Genomic DNA, 18467 nt, shown 5'->3' on the forward strand with positions numbered 1-18467 from the left:
CCACAGATGGAAAGATTAGGGGTTCCAGTCATCGTCAATCCTTACCAACCCGCTAACACACCGGACTCAAGAGCTACACAGAACCATAGTATCAAACTTTACACACAATCTGTACACCCATCCACCGTATCACAAATTTCCCCCCGAAACATAGGCATACCAAACCACAGCTAAGAAAACTTAAAAACAAAAGGAAACCATTTAGAGGTTATCCTCTATGACTTTATCATCTGTACTCTCCATGAGCCAAGTCCATGATCCTTTGCCGTCCCGTTGATGATCACAGCCTTCTTTCTACCTGAGCATATTGTCCAGAATAGCACGAAGCGTGCAATATTAGAGGCAATGCATTTAGGGGTTGTCTTTTCTTTGTTGAAGATCAAATTGTTTCTTGATCTCCACATGCACCAACAGTAGATAGGGAAAACAACTTTCCACAAGGAGCGAAGCTTATGATCTAGCACAGAATTGATGTTAGAATATAAAAATATCTTCAAAATTTGTAGGCCACTGTACCGAGGGAAAACAAGACAAAATATAGGTTATGACATCCTTAGCATAGGCACAATTGAAGAAATGTGGCTATCAATTTCTAACTCAATTTGGCAGAAAGGGCAACCAGGATCACCATCCCAGACTTTCCTAAGCGAATTTTCATGTCTGCTAACTTCCCTTAGGAAGAAGTCAGAAGAAAATCTTTACCTTAGTAGGAGTTGAAGATTTCCAAAGGAAGTGAGAAAAACTTGATTGAATCTCACCCATGTTCAAAAGAGAGTATAATTATTTAACTGAAGAATCTAAGTTAGTAGGCCATAGGGCAGTGTCCTTAGACTGCTTGACATTGCAATTGGAGGAAGCAAGAAAGTCTTTGAGCATTGAGATATCTCTTTTTTCTCTCTCGGTGTAATCATGACAGAGAATAAGGTGGGTGTCATACCCAATAATTATTGCCGAGAAAATATCCTTGAGGGTGAACAATGACATACTTGGAGAATGCCAGATTACAAGCTAAGGGTTAAAGCTACACAAAGAGCTAGACTCCAACCACTTGTCCTCCCAGAAACTGATATTTGAACCCTCACCTATGTTCCACTTGACAAATCACACTAAAGCTTGGTGAATAGAAGAAGTATCTTGCCAAAATCTAGAAACTGAAACTATAGGTTGTGTGCTACTAATGACAGAAGAGTATTCGAGGGTGATAGAGGAAATGACTCTTACCTTCAAGAGAATTGTTGTCGATAGATTTCCTAGTCCCTTTGGAAAGAAGAGCCATATTAAAGTCAGAGAGATTCAAAAAATCCAGCCCCCTCCTCTTGAATTTGTTGGATATTTATTAAGAAAAGGCAATTTTGCCTTTGTGTTTTAGTCCCACATCGGAAAATTGAAAAGAATCCTCTCTCCCTCAACCTTATAAATACACCCTTATTCACATTCTAAAAGATAAGAAAATAAAGGTTTTCTCCTCTCCTCTGGTTTAAAGAAAATTGTTTTTTCCCTCTATAAATTTTGTTATTAATTTTTTTGGGCAATCTTCTTCATCTTAGCTGAAGCTTTGTACTCTCGCCCGAGTACTGAGGTCGACCGTTTCCAGGGGCTTTTACCGCTAGGGGGGAGGGAACCATCTGCGTCAGGGCGATAAGCGGGTTCTCAATCTTCTAGGGTAGTGATTACACGACTGCTCCCGTCAGACCTGATTTTCTTATCTCTTATTTATTTTATTCGGATTTATCTGCACGCTATAACCTTTAAAGTTGGTAAATTTTCCAACAATCTAGAAGATTGAGAAATATAGCTGTTGATTTATTAAATCCGAAATAAGTTTATCTATAATTAATAGCTTTTAATTATTGCTGAATAATTTCTGTTAATTCGGGGGGGGATTAAAAGTTACTGTTCATCAAAAGTACTTTTCACCCGAATTTTATCTTTGTTGTTCATTCCAAAATAGTTGCTGCTAATTACTTTGTTTATTTGTTTATCTATTAATTTTATTAATTTGTTGTTAAAAAAAAGGTGTTGTTCATCGGATAAACAGTTACTGTTCATTAATGAGAAAAAAATTCTCTTCTCTGGAAATTATAATTTGTTACTGTTCATTCAAGATAGTTACTGTTCATACGAATTAAAAATAAATAAAATAGTTTTTGTTACTGTTCAAAAAAATCAGAGGGAATTTTTATAGTTATTGTTCACACAAAGAAAATATAACTGTTTTAATTATATATTAGTATTATTGATTTGTTGTTATAAAGTTTGAAAGAAAAATAAAAACATTACTGTTCATTTATTTTAAAATGTTACTGTTCTTTAAAAATGTAACTGTTACTGTTCTTTCCAAAAATAAAACTTTTAACGTTCATTTATTAGAAACATACTATTCATTTATTTTAAAAATGTTACTGCTCATTTTATTAAAAACGTTACTGTGCATTTAAACAGTTTTTTTTTAATTATATAAAAAATTAAAAAAATTGTAGTTAAATATTTCTGTTAATTTTAATTTAACAGTTAATTACATTTATCTTATAGTTGTTTTATAATCAATAACTATTGCAAATTACAAATATCAAAGAACATTTATTGGTTTCTAAAAGCCTAGTTTATATTTGTTAGAATCATCTAAAACCTACCCTTATTTCCTTGTGCTAGTGAATATGCACGCATTTGAAACATGTTGTAAATTTGCAGCAGTGTACATTTTTATTCTTGAAAATTTCATATGCATGGTTTTGACAAGAATAAAGAGAACAAACTCTGGATGCATAGATGGATTTTTTCATGGTTTAATGCTTTCATTTCTTTAACCTATCAATATGGTACCTTCTATTATTAATAACTCCATACTTTGGAGTGCTTATGCACCTAATAAGCTTAGTACAAAAGGTGGTAAAAGTGAATGCAGATTTGTTAAGCAACTTAAGTGGCAGTTGTCTGTAGCAGATGAGTTTTTACTCTCAAGACATGAAAATCATGAGGTTCCAGCAACTTAAGTGGCAGTTGTCTGTAGCAGATGAGTTTTTACTCTCAAGACATGAAAATCATGAGGTTCGAACATCAATAGGTAAACCCCTCCTCGGTCTTATCCAACATATGTTTGCAGTATAATTACTAGGCAAATTACATGCTTGCAGAAAATATTTTAAAGTTTCTATATATTGTTAAGGAACAAAAACTCATTGAGTGAACCGATTCAAGTTTTCTTGGATTAGTTGGTGTCTAAGGCAAGGTTTATGGGTTGCGTAACGCGCTCTGCAAGGAACGAGGTACTTAATTGATCTTTGATCAACCTCTATTACTATCCTTACCTGGCTAACTACCCTGGTAAAACTTTAATCTTTTCACTTTAGGAGTTTTTGGTTTGGAATAAGAGGACCGAAATTATTAGAAAAATTCATATGCATTTATTTAATTACGCTTCTTGCATCATATATTGCCTAATGATAAATGATCAATTTATTTAATTACGCTTCTTGCATCATATATTGCCTAATGATAAATGATCAATATATGAGCGAACCAAATCAAAGTAATGATAAATGATCAATATATGAGCGAACCAAATCAAAGAGGTGCATCTTTTAAAATTCTATTTTATATCATGGATTATATTTCAAATCTTCAAATGTAAAGTTCATCTTCTTTATTGCATCATGATGGATATTGCAATAAATGTTCATATGTCTTTTTAGATAACTTTAATTACAAGGTTTTATGCAAGAATGCACTTGTAAAAATTTAAAGCACGTATGTACAAATATTATTATTATTATTATTATTATTATTATTATTATGTGTTTAAGAGGTGGTACTAGAAAATGGCAACATAAATTTGGAAGATCTCTTTTGAAGGCAACCAATTTAAATTTGGAAGGTCTCATTTGTAGGCAACCGATTTAAATTTGGATGTATATGTGCATATGCATGCATGTGAAGATATAACTAAAGTATTTTAGTTCTCTTTAATGCAGTTACATTTTCAGACATAGAATACGATCTTTTATGCTCATAAACCATGACCTTTTATGCTTACATGTTGCATTCAAAAATACCGTTTAATTTTCTTGTTGCTAAATTGATTCATCTATCTTTTGAACTCTAAAGGTTCTATTAGCAATGTTGGGATTTAGTTCTTTAAATATACAGCATATTGTGTTCCCAAAGAACCCGGAAGTAATGACAAACCTTTTTGTGCTTTTGTTTTCTATTCCTTCATTGATAATATTTGATCATTACAATTTCTACTTGACATGAGCACATAACAAATTTGTTTGGACATTTAAAATGAAAATGTCTAATTATTATAATTCATTGTTTATTGACAAGAGATATCAATAACTATGCTAACATGTTTTGATAGTGACTAAAAGAATCATTTTATAGCTCTTCATTTTACTACATATATAATGTTTTCTCTTGAGATTTCAGGAAATGATTAGAGTTGATATAAATATGCTCTGTCAACTAGTATGTCTAGTTACAGGAGATGTGATGAATCAATGTCTTGAAAATCAAATCAAGAGGTATATCTTATAACTTCTATCTATATGATAAATAAAAGTTCAAAATCAATGAAATTATATTGAAATTAGTCCATCAAATAAAATAAAATAAAAATTGCTATTAGGCTTATCCTTATAAGTTGTTTGAAATTTAAATTAGTCCATCAAATAAAATAAAATAAAAATTGCTATTAGGCTTATCCTTATAAGTTGTTTGAAATTAATATCTCCTCTTACTTCTTGTACTCTTGCCTGGAGAGACTAATTTTAAATAACTTAACAAGAAGATGACCTAATGTCAATTTCAAACAATATGAAGAACTAATTACAAAATAATTTAAGAACTTGATAAATAAATATAACGCCTGATTGGCAAAGTTATGATCTTGGACTTTGTAAAGTCCGAGAAAAATATTACTGACCCTTTGACTAAGGGATTATCCAGGAGTGTGGTTCTGGATTCATCGAGGGAGATGAGGTTAAGCCCATGGATGAGGTCACTGACAGCGACAACCCAACCCTTATTTGGAGGCGTAGTCCCAATGTTAGTTCAATGTGGTAGAAACAAGCTGGACAAGTGACTCGTGTGGAGCATCGACCTAGATATATTTATATATCATTATGTAGCATTTGCTACTACCCCTTCTCTATGATGACAATGCTCTTATGATACAGCTGGTTAGGCTGAGTTTTACTCTTAATAAGTCCAACGTGTGTATTGTGAGGGGTATTAAATAAATAGCTGTAGTACCTTTTGAGGACTTACCTACGTTAGAGAAACCGTGATGGCCGCGGTTGGGGGGCAGGGCTGACCCCTAGAAACTCTCAAGAGTCGGTTTATTGTGAGCATGACCTTTAACGCTCAACCCGCTTTGCTCAATAGATGAAGACGTATTATGTGTTTTTTTATCAATACCTGATTCAATGGGCCTAATTCAAGGCTTAGTCCATTATGTCCCTCAGGTGGCGATGAACTCACTAAGGAAAGGTTCAAAGCCGAAAGCTACCTCTCCCGAATTCACGATACGTAAGGTTGCCCAACCTATTTTTTTGTGATTTATTGATTTATTTATTGATTTTGAGTTTTCAGTTAATATTACCTTTTGAGGGGGACTGTTGGATATTTATTAAGAAAAGGCAATTTTGCCTTTGTGTTTTAGTCCCACATCGGAAAATTGAAAAGAATCCTCTCTCCCTTAACCCTATAAATACACCCTTATTCACATTCTAAAAGATAAGAAAATAAAGGTTTTCTCCTCTCCTCTGGTTTAAAGAAAATTGTTTTTCCCATCTATAAATTTTGTTATTAATTTTTTGGGCAATCTTCTTCATCTGAGCTGAAGCTCTGTACTCTCGCCCGAGTACGGAGACCGGCCGTTTCCGGGGGCTTTTACCGCTAGGGGGGAGGAAACCATCTGCGCCAGGGCGATAGGCGGGTTCTCAATCTTCTAGGGCATTAATTACACGACTGCTCCCGTCAAGCCTGATGTTCTTATCTCTTATTTATTTTATTCAGATTTATCTGCATGCTATAACCTTTAAAGTTGGCAAATTTTCCAACAGAATTTACAGACAATTTCCCAACAAACAAGAGCCCCCACCAGCCTGTGTTTGGATCAGAGATGCTACAGTCTTTCGCTAAAACACAGAATAAGCAGTGGAAATATAGAAAATTAAAAGCAAACAACCAAACTAAAAACCAACTAAGGAACACAAGATTTTTATAGTGGTTCGAATAACAATCCTACGTCCATTATTCCATGTCACAAACGAGCATTTTCACTATGCTAAGAGTTCTCTTGAATTACAACCTGATTAAGTACGCTTACAAAGACCATATTCTAGATCTACTCAGATCAGTCATCTAACCTAACACTCCATAACGAGTAACACTTAGCCCTAGCTAGTCTCAACTCTAAATTATCATTGGCTTGAGTAAAACAAGTTAGAAATAAACTACCAAAAATAGTATAAGCACAAAATTAGAAAGACAACCCTTTTGATTAGCAAACTGTTCTTCAAAAGATTGAAGTGAAGCTCATTGAAGAACAAAGTAGATGTTGATTCCAAGGATAACTCTTCTCGCTAAGACGATCCGATATTGTTGAGCATGACGAGAAAGAGTTTGTTGAGCCTCTAGCCTCTAGGGATTCAAATCACAAATTAATCTTTTCTCACAAACCCTAAATCTCTTAAAGCTCTATCTTTAAACCCTCGTATTCTCTCCAAATATCATCTCTTCAATCTTATATATCATCTCATAAATCAGGAAAGAAATATCCAAACGTATTCTCTCCAAATATCATCTCTTCAATCTTATATATCATCTCATAAATCAGGAAAGAAATATCCAAATCATAGTGAAAGTTAGAGATGAAAGTCAATCTTATATATCATCTCATAAATCAGGAAAGAAATATCCAAATCATAGTGAAAGTTAGAGATGAAAGGGATTAACGAACGGCTGTGATTAACTCTTCAAATCTACCAAACTAGTTTGCGGTCCGTGCAAAGCACGTTTTTTTTTTCCTACAGTAATCCCACTTTTTAAAATATGACATGTTTTGAATTTTGGAAGTGCTACAGTATCCCGCTCTGCTACAGTATCTTTTAACCGATGCAGTATACCCGTGTGCTACAGTAATATTTTTAATTAATTATTAGCTACAGTAATACTGCTACAGTAAATGTAACTGTAGCATTTACTGTAGCATGAACAGTGAATCTCTGGTCCTCCTATTTGTGTAAAGGAATAGATACAATCGTCACCATCAATGGTTCCCCACGACCATCAATAGTTCCCTGAGCACCATCAATGGTTGCTTGTAGATCATTGATGGTTTGATTTCGAGTTTCTGAAAACCTTTAATTTAAGTGTGGTGACCATCGATAGTTCACTGTAGACCACCTATGCTTCGAAATGGATTCTCTGAATTTCTCTGATTGTTCACTATATATCATCGATGATTCACTGTAGACCATCAATGGTTCCAATGCTGAAATCAACGTAAATACTAATTTTTGCGTCGTGCATCATAACCTTCGTATACGTGTTTTCATCTGTACTATATCATCTCAAACAAATATTAGTACCAAACAAGACTTTTGTTACTACTCAAACAAGAGTCATTATACATACTATATCGTAAGAAACAACCCCCCCCCCCCCCCCCCCACACACACACACACACACCACACACACACACAAAAAAAGTTCCTTCTGACCTTGTCCAATGACATTTTTTTTGGTAAGTGAAAATTTTTATTTCATCACCAAAATGAAGAATTATGTACATCAATGCTATTAGAGCTCAGAAACAGAGCTCAGCTAAGCAAAAAACTCCTCGAGGAGTAAGAAAGAACCCCATCTATAACATATTACAACAGTAAAACAAAAACCTGCACAGATTATGCACAGTATGGCTAGAGTATAGCAACACTGTTTGTGCACCGTTCTTAGCCGAAGGGGTACAATTCAGAATAGCAGTGAGGATGTCCATCTTTATATTCTTGATTAAAGCATCAGGAGCTCTACTCTTCAACTTGAAAATCCTGTTATTCCTCTCTCTCCAAATGTTATACACTGGAGCGGCCAGCGCCATCCTTGATAAGGCATTTGGTGACTTTAAAGGACATATAGTAAAGAGGAAGCGAAGATAGAACAGAGCATGCTGAATCTGTATATCTGTATATACGAATTTATTTTTATGTAGATCTTGACAAGCTAACTTAGCTCAAACCGAGGAAAGGGTTAAAAACATCCTTAATGTTTAATATGAATGAATGAAATACAATGACCTTGAGCATCTGTAAGTGCTGATATTAAACGTGGAAGATCACAATTCCTGCAGTTAATTTTCAGCGGATAATCGCGAGGTCTAGCCAAAGTGTTCTGCCTCCAAAGCATAGGATATCATTAAAGCAACCTGGAAATGGAAATGTTCAGTAGAGGTTTCTAAGGAAATAAGTAAAAGAAGTTTCAGGTGCATACTGGGATTTTTATGTAGGGTGTATGAGGAAATGTTGATTATTGTCACGAAATAAGAAGTCCAAATCTTGTAAATTATGGCCGAAATAGGAATTTAAGAGTTCAGAATCTTCAGATTGCCAGGAAAGGGCTATGAGGTATTAAGAATGTAAGTTTAGCATCAGTACAGGGAGTTAAAATTTGAAGATTGGAGGGAGACTGGAAGCACTATAATATTTCCAAGTAATTTCTGCACGACTACACATTTTAGCCTAGTTACTTGCATACTAAAAACCCAAAAGGTAGGAACTGAAGAGCAAAAACAATACAATATCCTTGGAATCAATTGATGAAAGCAAGAAAGGAGTAAAGAGCACCAAAGAACACAAACCTTACTTACTGTTAAAATTGTTTAGTATTGGTAATATTTTAATGGGTAATTGTGAAATAAATGCAGTTTCTATGCTAATAGTGAAAATTCATATATGGGTATTTGAAGAACATGCTCCTGAGTTCTTTTGCTAATAAGAAGTTTTGTACAGATATTTTGTGGAGAATAGCACTCCTTGCCAGTGGATGCCTAGAACTCAGCCATCTACATAACCCATCCAGCTACTGCAATTTCGTATCTTCCACTGGTTGCAATTACAAAGCTCTAGAATTAATGATGTGTAGTCGAGAGACTGATCTCATCAAATTCACATGAACATAAATCAATATGAATGGAAGAGAGGATACACGCATTTCTCATGTACACGATGTGAAATAAAATGAAATATAAGTTTACAAAACTGATCCTAGAATTGATGTGGCAACTTCCCACTTGTAAAGTTGCAGACAACTAAAGCAGTTGTCACCTACCATAGTCCTATGAATATGAGGGGAAGCAAACCGATTGTTATGGGCAATTAATATTTGAAAGAGGTCCAAAATAAATTGGTTCAAGCTGACTTAATAATTGATTTGTAGTCGTAGCTCGTATGAATAAAAAATTTGAGGCTTATGTGAGCAAAAATAGAATTATATAAACAGCTTAAGTTGTTGATTTGTGCACACAATTTCAATAAATTGTTCTAAGCTCTGAAAACTATAACAAAAAACATGCTGGCTAATGAAGTGGTACCTTCAGCCTGAACAAAGGTAGAACTGGAGATGTTTGTGAAGCCATTTCAGCAATGTCAGCCCTGGAAAAGATATCAAGAAGAATGAAAAATATGTGCTGCATCAACTGATTATCCGACAAACAGTGATAGAAAAAAAGAAATAGATTGCTCAGTGAATATTTCATACTGCAGCTGGTAAGGCAACAAAGCATCTGTTTTCACTTTTCAGGAGCTTCCAGTTCCCATTTCACTTTCTGATGAGAACTAGCAATATTGGGTGGCATATGAGTTGGAAGACACTGAAAATACAATGACGAAGTAGAACAATTTATATGTTTTGATTCTGTATCTGAACCATTATTGGGCAGGTTTTTAATGTCTGTAGATATAAGTAATTAACTGCTGAACTTTTTTGTCAGCTTACATTGTTAGAACTGCAGGTTTCATTTGCCATTATTGTGTCTTCAATATAATAGTATATAGACCTAAACAGCAGATCCACCAACATGCTCTCCAAGCATTTTGAAATCGCACCATCTTCTCATGTCAAAGCCTCTGTACCTGCATCAGGAATCCAGTTATAGCAAAATAGAGAAACTATTTAGACATAATAATTAAGTAATCGCCTTTTAAGGATACTATCATACTAAGAAGAATGAGAGGGCATGTTACAACCTAGCAAGGGCTGTGAATCTTATAGAGACATTCATGCACAGTTTCGCACGGATCAATACAAGCGTTATAATGGCTAGCAACTTCTCAAGCCAAGCTCAATCATGATCTAGGTACAACTGTCGAACAATCTGCACTCAAGATATCCATTGACCAATGCAACCTTCTTATATTTATGACTATCAACAAGGAAGACTGTGAAGTTCCTGGTGCAAATTGTGCAGAGAAGACATGTTGCCGATGTATGTTACTTACATGGTCTATGGAGGGTCATAACAGAGACTAAATTGTTATGACATTGTGACGGAGAAGAATATCCAATCGCAAGCCTCGGAAGAAGCTGGTGATAGACCCAGAACTGAAGAAGCGACAAAACCCATGACAAGTATAAACTGAGGCCATTCATTAGTTTTCATTTTTTCCAAGTTTAGGTTTTTTAATCGCTAAGTCGGTATATCACAGGAGTTAAACAATTTCTTCCTTAATCCAACCTTATATCAAGATCTGCAATCAAACTTGGTTTACCCATTTCTTCCTTAACTAGTTTCGACATTCCAGACATTACTCCTTTTTGGACATTTAAACCATAGATAGCTAATTTAATGAACTGCCAATTGTTTGTCAACTACAAAAATGTAAAAGTTTGGAGCATGACTAAGGAGATTTATAATTGTCAGCATTGATAATTTGGCCATAAATCACATACTGAACCCATAATATATTTATACTTCAACACTCACGCTCACCTTATTGTCACTACCATCAATACAACACACTCTAATATAACTTAGGAAACTATATGCAGATATATTTCTGGATAGTTTCTATTAAGGTTTTCGAGCACTAAACTATTAAATATTTGAAAGATGAAGAAAAATACCGCGTATATTAATAATCATTAATCAACCAACCAAAGTATCCACATGTCATGAACGAATATATCTGCAAAAACCACACACAAATTAGGAATGGATTAACCAACCCCCACAAATAAATAAATAAATATCATACTCCCTTTAAAAGAGGGAGTTGTGAAAAAACTTTCTATGGACTATATTACCCCTATTCTTTTTTGATATTACATTCTAATCCTAACTAAAATAAATTAATTATTATTGTTAATTAATTATATCATATACCACTTCAAGTTTGTTTAACTTGGTCCCTAAAACTTTCAATGTTATTGTAAAACTCTACATCATATAAATTATTACTAATGTATAATAATACATTAATAGGAAGTTGCATGTTAATAAATTATATTTATGAAAAGAGTAGAAAACATAGAATTATCCTAAAATGGTACCATGACACTCATATAGGAAACTTACAAAGTGTATTCTTGTCTTTAGATAACAGGACAGAAGGTACAAACATGCAATTTTAGAAAATATTAGGATATTTAAGTGCAACAAGATACAAGTGGAGGTGTATAACTTTCGTACTATAAATTAATTATAAGTTTGTCTAACTTGGTCACTAAACCTTTCAGTGTTATTGTAAAACTCTACATCATATCAATTATTACTAATGTATAATAATATATTAGTAGACAATTGCATGTTTATTAATTATCTATGGAAAGAGTAGAAACATAGAATTATCCTAGAATTATACAATGACACTCATATAGGAAAATTACAAAGAGTATTCTTGCATTTAGGTAACAGGACAGTAGGTACAAACATGCAATTTTAGAAAATATTATGATATTTAAGTGCTTAGAAAACTTTAGAAGAGGCTTGCGCAGGACTACTACAAAGTGTTGGGCATCAGATAAATATTATACAACTAAAATCTATGATATCAGATTACAGAAATTGGGGATATGTAAAAAATACCGAGTGTCAGATGAGATAATATTCGTACATAATATAACATTGTAAGTTATAATCTAACATATTAATGAATTTTGAACGTAAGAATTTGCATGAAAATATATGCTTAAAATTTTAGAAGAGTTGATACTGAGAGTGGAGAGATCTGGGATTGCGACTTGTGTGGCTTTCATGGGTTTTGGTTTTGGTTTCCAAACATGACCCAAACCCTAGCCCATAATCAAATTAAAAATAACTCAATTTTTAACGATATATTTTTTATAACGATCGATATAAAAGAAAATAACACAAAACCATAAATATTATCGAGTAAGTTCTTTAACCTGATATATTAATCGATATAGCAATATATACCAACCAATATTTAATACATTGCCTATAAGAGCAACATTTAAAGATAATTTAGATATAAGTTCATTGATTCTAGAGCTCCAATAATTCTATATTATTCCCTCAAAATTTTGAAATTGCTTACAATTTAAGGGACTAATATTGAATTATTAAAAATATGAGGGACATAAATATAAACAAGCCAAATTTTAAAAAAAAGTATTTTGTTCGAAAACTATCTCTCCTATGGGGATTGTCTAAAAAAACTCAATTGATTTAATTTGACAAAACACTCTAACTATGAGGGTGTTGTAGATAACCCCTCTTAACTTTGGTGCGATTTTAGAAAACACCCCTCGACTATAGCGTCTCATAAAACTCCCCTCGTCTTTTACACTTCTCTCAGCAAAAACCCTTAATGTATTACTTGAATATGCAATTTTGAGAACATACCCTCTTGAAGAAAGTTATTTTATTTAAAAGAACTTTCAATCGATAATAAAAGGACCACGACCAATTTATAATTCTTATCCCCTCTATATCTCCTCTTTTTCTTTAATCTAGCAAAAACCAAGCTAATTTTTTTATGATTGAGGGATATTTTGGTCTTTCCAAGTCAAATACTTGTCATATAATAGATTAGACTGAATGATATTAGTTTTGAGCGGTTAAGTGAGAAAAGTTTATAGGGTTAAATCAAAATTCTGAAGTTGAGATAGATATATTAGTTTTGAGCGGTTAAGTGAGAAAAGTTTATAGGGTTAAATCAAAATTCTGAAGTTGAGATAGATTATCTACAAGACCCCAAATTTGACATAGGGTTAAATCAAAATTCTGAAGTTGAGATAGATTATCTACAAGACCCCAAATTTGACAAAGATTTACTTAGTTTTAAGTTAGCAATTTTCGTGGCTAAAGGTTCGGGTTCGAGGTTTGCCACCCATGACCCGTAAGTTTCCTACTGACCTGATGACTGGATGGGATAGGGGGCCAGTTCACCCAGGGTTTACTGGTAAGAGTGGGGGATCGAACTCGAGCCTTGGCTTGGAGATCTTTTTGCCTTACTAGATTTCCCTTGTATCCAAAAAAATAGCTGAGGTGTTTTTTTATATTGTTATATTTCCCCCCATAGTTGAGAGGGTGGTTTTTAAAGTTAAACAAAGTGCAACTTAAGGCACATGTGACATCAATCTTATAAAATTGGATTTTATAGCAAGTATATCACTCTATGAACTCATGTGGGTTATGTGTCCTACGATTTATCCTATACATCAACTCTAAAAATCTTTACGAGAAATTTAATCTTTATTTGTGAAGGGTATATGATCCTTCTGATTCCCCTTGTCTTTCGTGATTTGTAATAAACTATTTGACAAAATAAATTAAATTGTTCATTTTATAGTTCTCACTTTCTTATAAGTTGACAAAATAAATTAAATTGTTCATTTTATAGTTCTCACTTTCTTATAAGTTTATGAAGCACATAGCTTGGGTATGAGTATTTTAAATTGTTCATTTTATAGTTCTCACTTTCTTATAAGTTTATGAAGCACATAGCTTGGGTATGAGTATTATTGTGGATATTGAATTCTTCTAACTCCTTAACCTAAAGTTTTAAATGTCTTTTGATATTGGATAGATCTGAATTATTTGTTAAAATACAATCTATAGTGCATAATATGTATAAATCATTCTTATGTTATATTTTATAATTTTTTGAAACTAGAGAGTAATCGTTTTGACAAGTCAATTAATTAGTTGGGAAGATGTAGAAAGACTATAATATCAGATCTTGGAATTGATCACATAATTTATGTTTTCTTTCTTGATTGAATTTGCACATTCTGATAAAGAAAATTCTAGGAAAAAGTTTTTAAATATACTATAAAACTTGATCGTCGGATAACCATAGGTGGAAGTAAACAACAGGTGAAAGTGATTTCTTTATAGTTAAACAAAATCCTATATGACCAGATAAAACCTACTATTTTACTTTGATGAATTTAAGAATTTTTACTTTATCATTAATAATAATAGTTTTTTTATATTGGTCCCTTACATCATTAATATTTTGAAATTAGGTCTTCAAGTCATTAATTTGCTCTTAAGTCATTAATATTTTAAGACTTTTTTGGCGAAAGGCAAAATGTTGAAACCAACAAGATATTATACATAGAAATATCCAAAAAAATTAGCATATTATCATAATCATAAACTTTTTTTGCAACCATGTTATAGTAAGTAAATAAGTTTAAAATAAATAATTAAGATATTTGACCACGTGCAGTGCACGTGCATTCCACCTAGTAACAAAAAACATGGAAGAGTGGAAAACCAAAAGCGAAGAAGAAAATATTATTGTGCCAGTGCCACTTATTGATGTAATTAAACACTTAGTTAAAGAGTCAAAAAGAGAACGAAAGCTCATCACACGTATATACAGAAATTGAAAACTAAAAACTAACTCGTTGTCAACAAAAGCTGATGAAGCGTTTTTTTACCCTTGTAGTTTCTGCACAGCTTTTAGACAAATTATATATGTGATGTGATGCAATTTTTCTTAAAAGTAACAGTTACAGGTAAGCAAAACAGTTCAGATCTTCAGGAACATCTCCAAGATAATAAGAGTTCGGACGATGCATCCTCCTTAAGAACTTTTACCACCCGTCCAAGTGTGCACCGGATTATTCACTTGCATAAAGCAAGAGGAACAATGTATTGATAAAAGTAATGCATGGTAAAGCATACAGAGACTGTTGACTCCTTGCAGGTTCTATATCATAAATCCAATGTTTGGAGCACTTGAAACAAGCTCAGACTTCAGAGACCGAGGCAGCAAAAAAGGATATGACAGCCATTAATTCTACAAAGGAAGTTGCTTTTACAACCGCCCTAAATATCTGGAATAAAGGTTCTACTCCTGTTACGTAATTTGCCGTGAAGCCTGTTCAAGGATACAGTCTATTCTTATGTGTAGCTAGTCAAGTTATCTTTCAAACAATGGTTGTTTTTTTAAAGAGATAATGCTCTCGCAAACCATAATCAAACATCTAAATAGTAGGGAAATAGTTTGTTACTAGATTTAATTTTCATAAATATGAGATAAAGATAGGGCATTAAAATTATTTAGCCCATTGGTTCTGAAAATAGACTTCTAGTTGTTCATAATGATGTCATACTTCCCTTTGATCTGGCATCAGAATTGTAATCACTGCAGCAGCGTAGCATGAGTCTTGATGTGCTCTTTCTGACCCTTTTTTGGTTTTTTATTTCCAGTTACTTGTTGGATGCTCAAAGATTGATTCTATGACCATACAAGAAATAAAAGATTGCATAGCACAATGGTTGCAGTGTATGATAAATTATATGTAGCTTGAATGTATATGAGAAAGAAACACAATCAGCAAGTTTTGAAGAGGGAAAACAAGAGATATTGGTCAAGTTGGATTTCTTAACGAGGAACGATAGGTTTTTTTCTGTAAGAAGATAGAAAAACTAAAGAATGAAATGCAAACTGCAGTCATAAAAAAATTATGACCAGAGGTATCTAATCGTAAGAAGATTGCCTAAAGGTATCCTTCTGATGCATCGGTTCCAGCAGTAGCAGGTCAAATTGTGAATCTGTGATAGTTACGAGAAGCAGCCAATATATAATGGACTAAACCAATAAACATGGACAAAGGCAATGAAGTATTTAGGTTACTGTAATTAGCTACCAAATTATGATCTTTTAAGAAAATGCTAAACTATTGGAAAAGCACTCCACATAACATCTTTAGGAAACAAGGTTATGTACAATAATATTGGACTGGCAACATGACAGGATAAGGACTGCAGAAAGCAACATCAATATCAGAGGCTCATAGGATAATTAGACGTCATGTTTTATATTTTGCGCATTAAAGGTACACTCACCTGGTGATATTAAGATGGATTGAACTGTGGATATCTATATGATGAATTGTTCAGCATTGAGAGAAAACCTTTCATGTTATGCCCTTGAATTTCACAAGTATTAGGAAAATCCACTCTGCTATCTTCTTCCAGCAACTTGAGCTTGTGATCTGAACTATCACAAGGAAGCATATCACAGTTTGCTAGTTATCCAATCAGTCTAAAAAACCACAGGCATTCTTTAATCCATTATGATTGAGCTTTTTTCATCAATCTGGTCTAGATTTCACCCTTTCATTCCTGAACTTCCCAAGCAAAGATCCAGAGTATGATCAGTGTTATTAGATGCATTAGCCCAGAAACTGACACATTCACTCATAAGAACGAGATTGAAGCATACAGTTCTTAGTGAATGATGCATTAGCCCAGAAACTGACACATTCACTCATAAGAACGAGATTGAAGCATACAGTTCTTAGTGAATGTACACAGTTACAATTAAGCTCATATGCATAAACGCTCAAATCTAAATTGGTCCCTGCATCTTTTCCATTACATTTGATTGCTGCTTTATCATAAGCTCTGAAAATGTCACATGAGATACTTCAGAGAACTCAGCGTTAGCAAATTTATAATTGATACAGGAGAGCAAATATAACTACCTTGCAGCTTCAATTACAGTGTTGAAAAGGCCCTAATAACACACCTAGCATTACATAGGTTGAAGTAAATTTAGACAGAAATGAATAACAAGAATTAAGGTGAATTTATTTGAAATTAATGATCATTATTCTTCCCAAAATATGGGCCCATTCCATTACTGAACGACAGCAAATATTCTCTAGATAGTTTTGTATTTGAGAACCTGATTTATATTTGCTTAGTTCACCAAGACATGTTTATTCTTCTGGAATATCAGTCCGTGTAGTCTTCGATAATGATAAAAGGGGGGCGTCTTACTCAGGAAAAGCTTTCATTGATTGTTAAATTGCAAAATAAGGAGACGGTGCAGACAAGAAACAATATGCAATGGATATGACATAAAAAAATTAATATGCACGCAAGAGAGGGTACAAAAACTTTTCATGCAATGAATTTGGGTAAAATGAAAAAAATAAGTTCAACAAATCAATCCTGGAATTGGAGCTGCAACTTGGAGCGATTGTCACTTACCAGAGTCTTTGGAGAATGAGGAGGGAAACTAAAACATATTGGCAGTTAATATCTGCAAGATGTCCAAAATTTATTGGCCCGAGTTATAATTGATTGTCATTTTAACTTCATTTCTTGCATATAATACTCCCACACACCACACTCTTCTCAGTAAATATGAAAACTAGTTCCTTTATGCCACATCTTGCTTCATCTTCCGGCTGATTTGAAGTAAAAAACTCACATGAACCAACAACTAGAGGCTTATGTTGAACAAAAATCGAAGAATTTAAATAGCTTAAGTTGCTTAATTTGCATGCACAATTCTGGAAATTTGTTTTAAGCTCTGCAAACTATAACTAAAAACATACTGGATAATGAAGTGCTTACCTTTAGCCTGAACAAAGCTAAGAATGACCAAATGCTGCAGAGCTACGACTGGAGATGTTTTTGTAACCAATGCAGCAATCTCAATCCTGGAGAAAAGATATAGTGGAGAATGAAAAATAAATATATTCCACATCAAGTGATTATCTGACAAACCCAAACATGAAAAAGAAATAGATTGCTCGAGGAATATGACATACCACAGCCAGAAAGGTAACGGAAGCACCGAAGCATAAGAGTAGCATCTGAAAAAGCAACCACTATAAAACAAACATTTAACCTGGTATTCAAGGAAAAGAGAGTGACTAACTTTTGCAGATAAATCCATTACACAATACAACACATTTAGCATAGCTGACATATATGCACCTAGATAGCAAATAGACATCTCATTACGTGTCATCAGCATGTTTCACAAGAAATGCAGTAACTGCCATTTTATCTCCAGTCATTGTCTTGCCAATCCATAAGGTCTGATTGGGATTCAGTTTCTTCTCTGAGGCAGGGAAATTTCATGGTTGAACAATTTCCATTTTCAGTAGCTTCCAGTTCTCCTTTCCCTTTCGAATGAACACTAGGAAGCTTAGGTGGCATATTAGCTGAGACTTGAGAGCCACTGGAA

The 18467-nt window shown here is 33.6% G+C and overlaps 1 pseudogene; it reads right to left on the minus strand.

The window, feature by feature from the left end:
* LOC109832528 overlaps positions 1-18467 on the minus strand; it is a 118035-nt pseudogene that overhangs the window by 74331 nt on the left and 25237 nt on the right.

This window comes from Asparagus officinalis, chromosome 3 (assembly GCF_001876935.1).
Source record: "Asparagus officinalis chromosome 3, Aspof.V1, whole genome shotgun sequence".
NCBI classification, from domain to species: Eukaryota; Viridiplantae; Streptophyta; class Magnoliopsida; order Asparagales; family Asparagaceae; genus Asparagus; species Asparagus officinalis.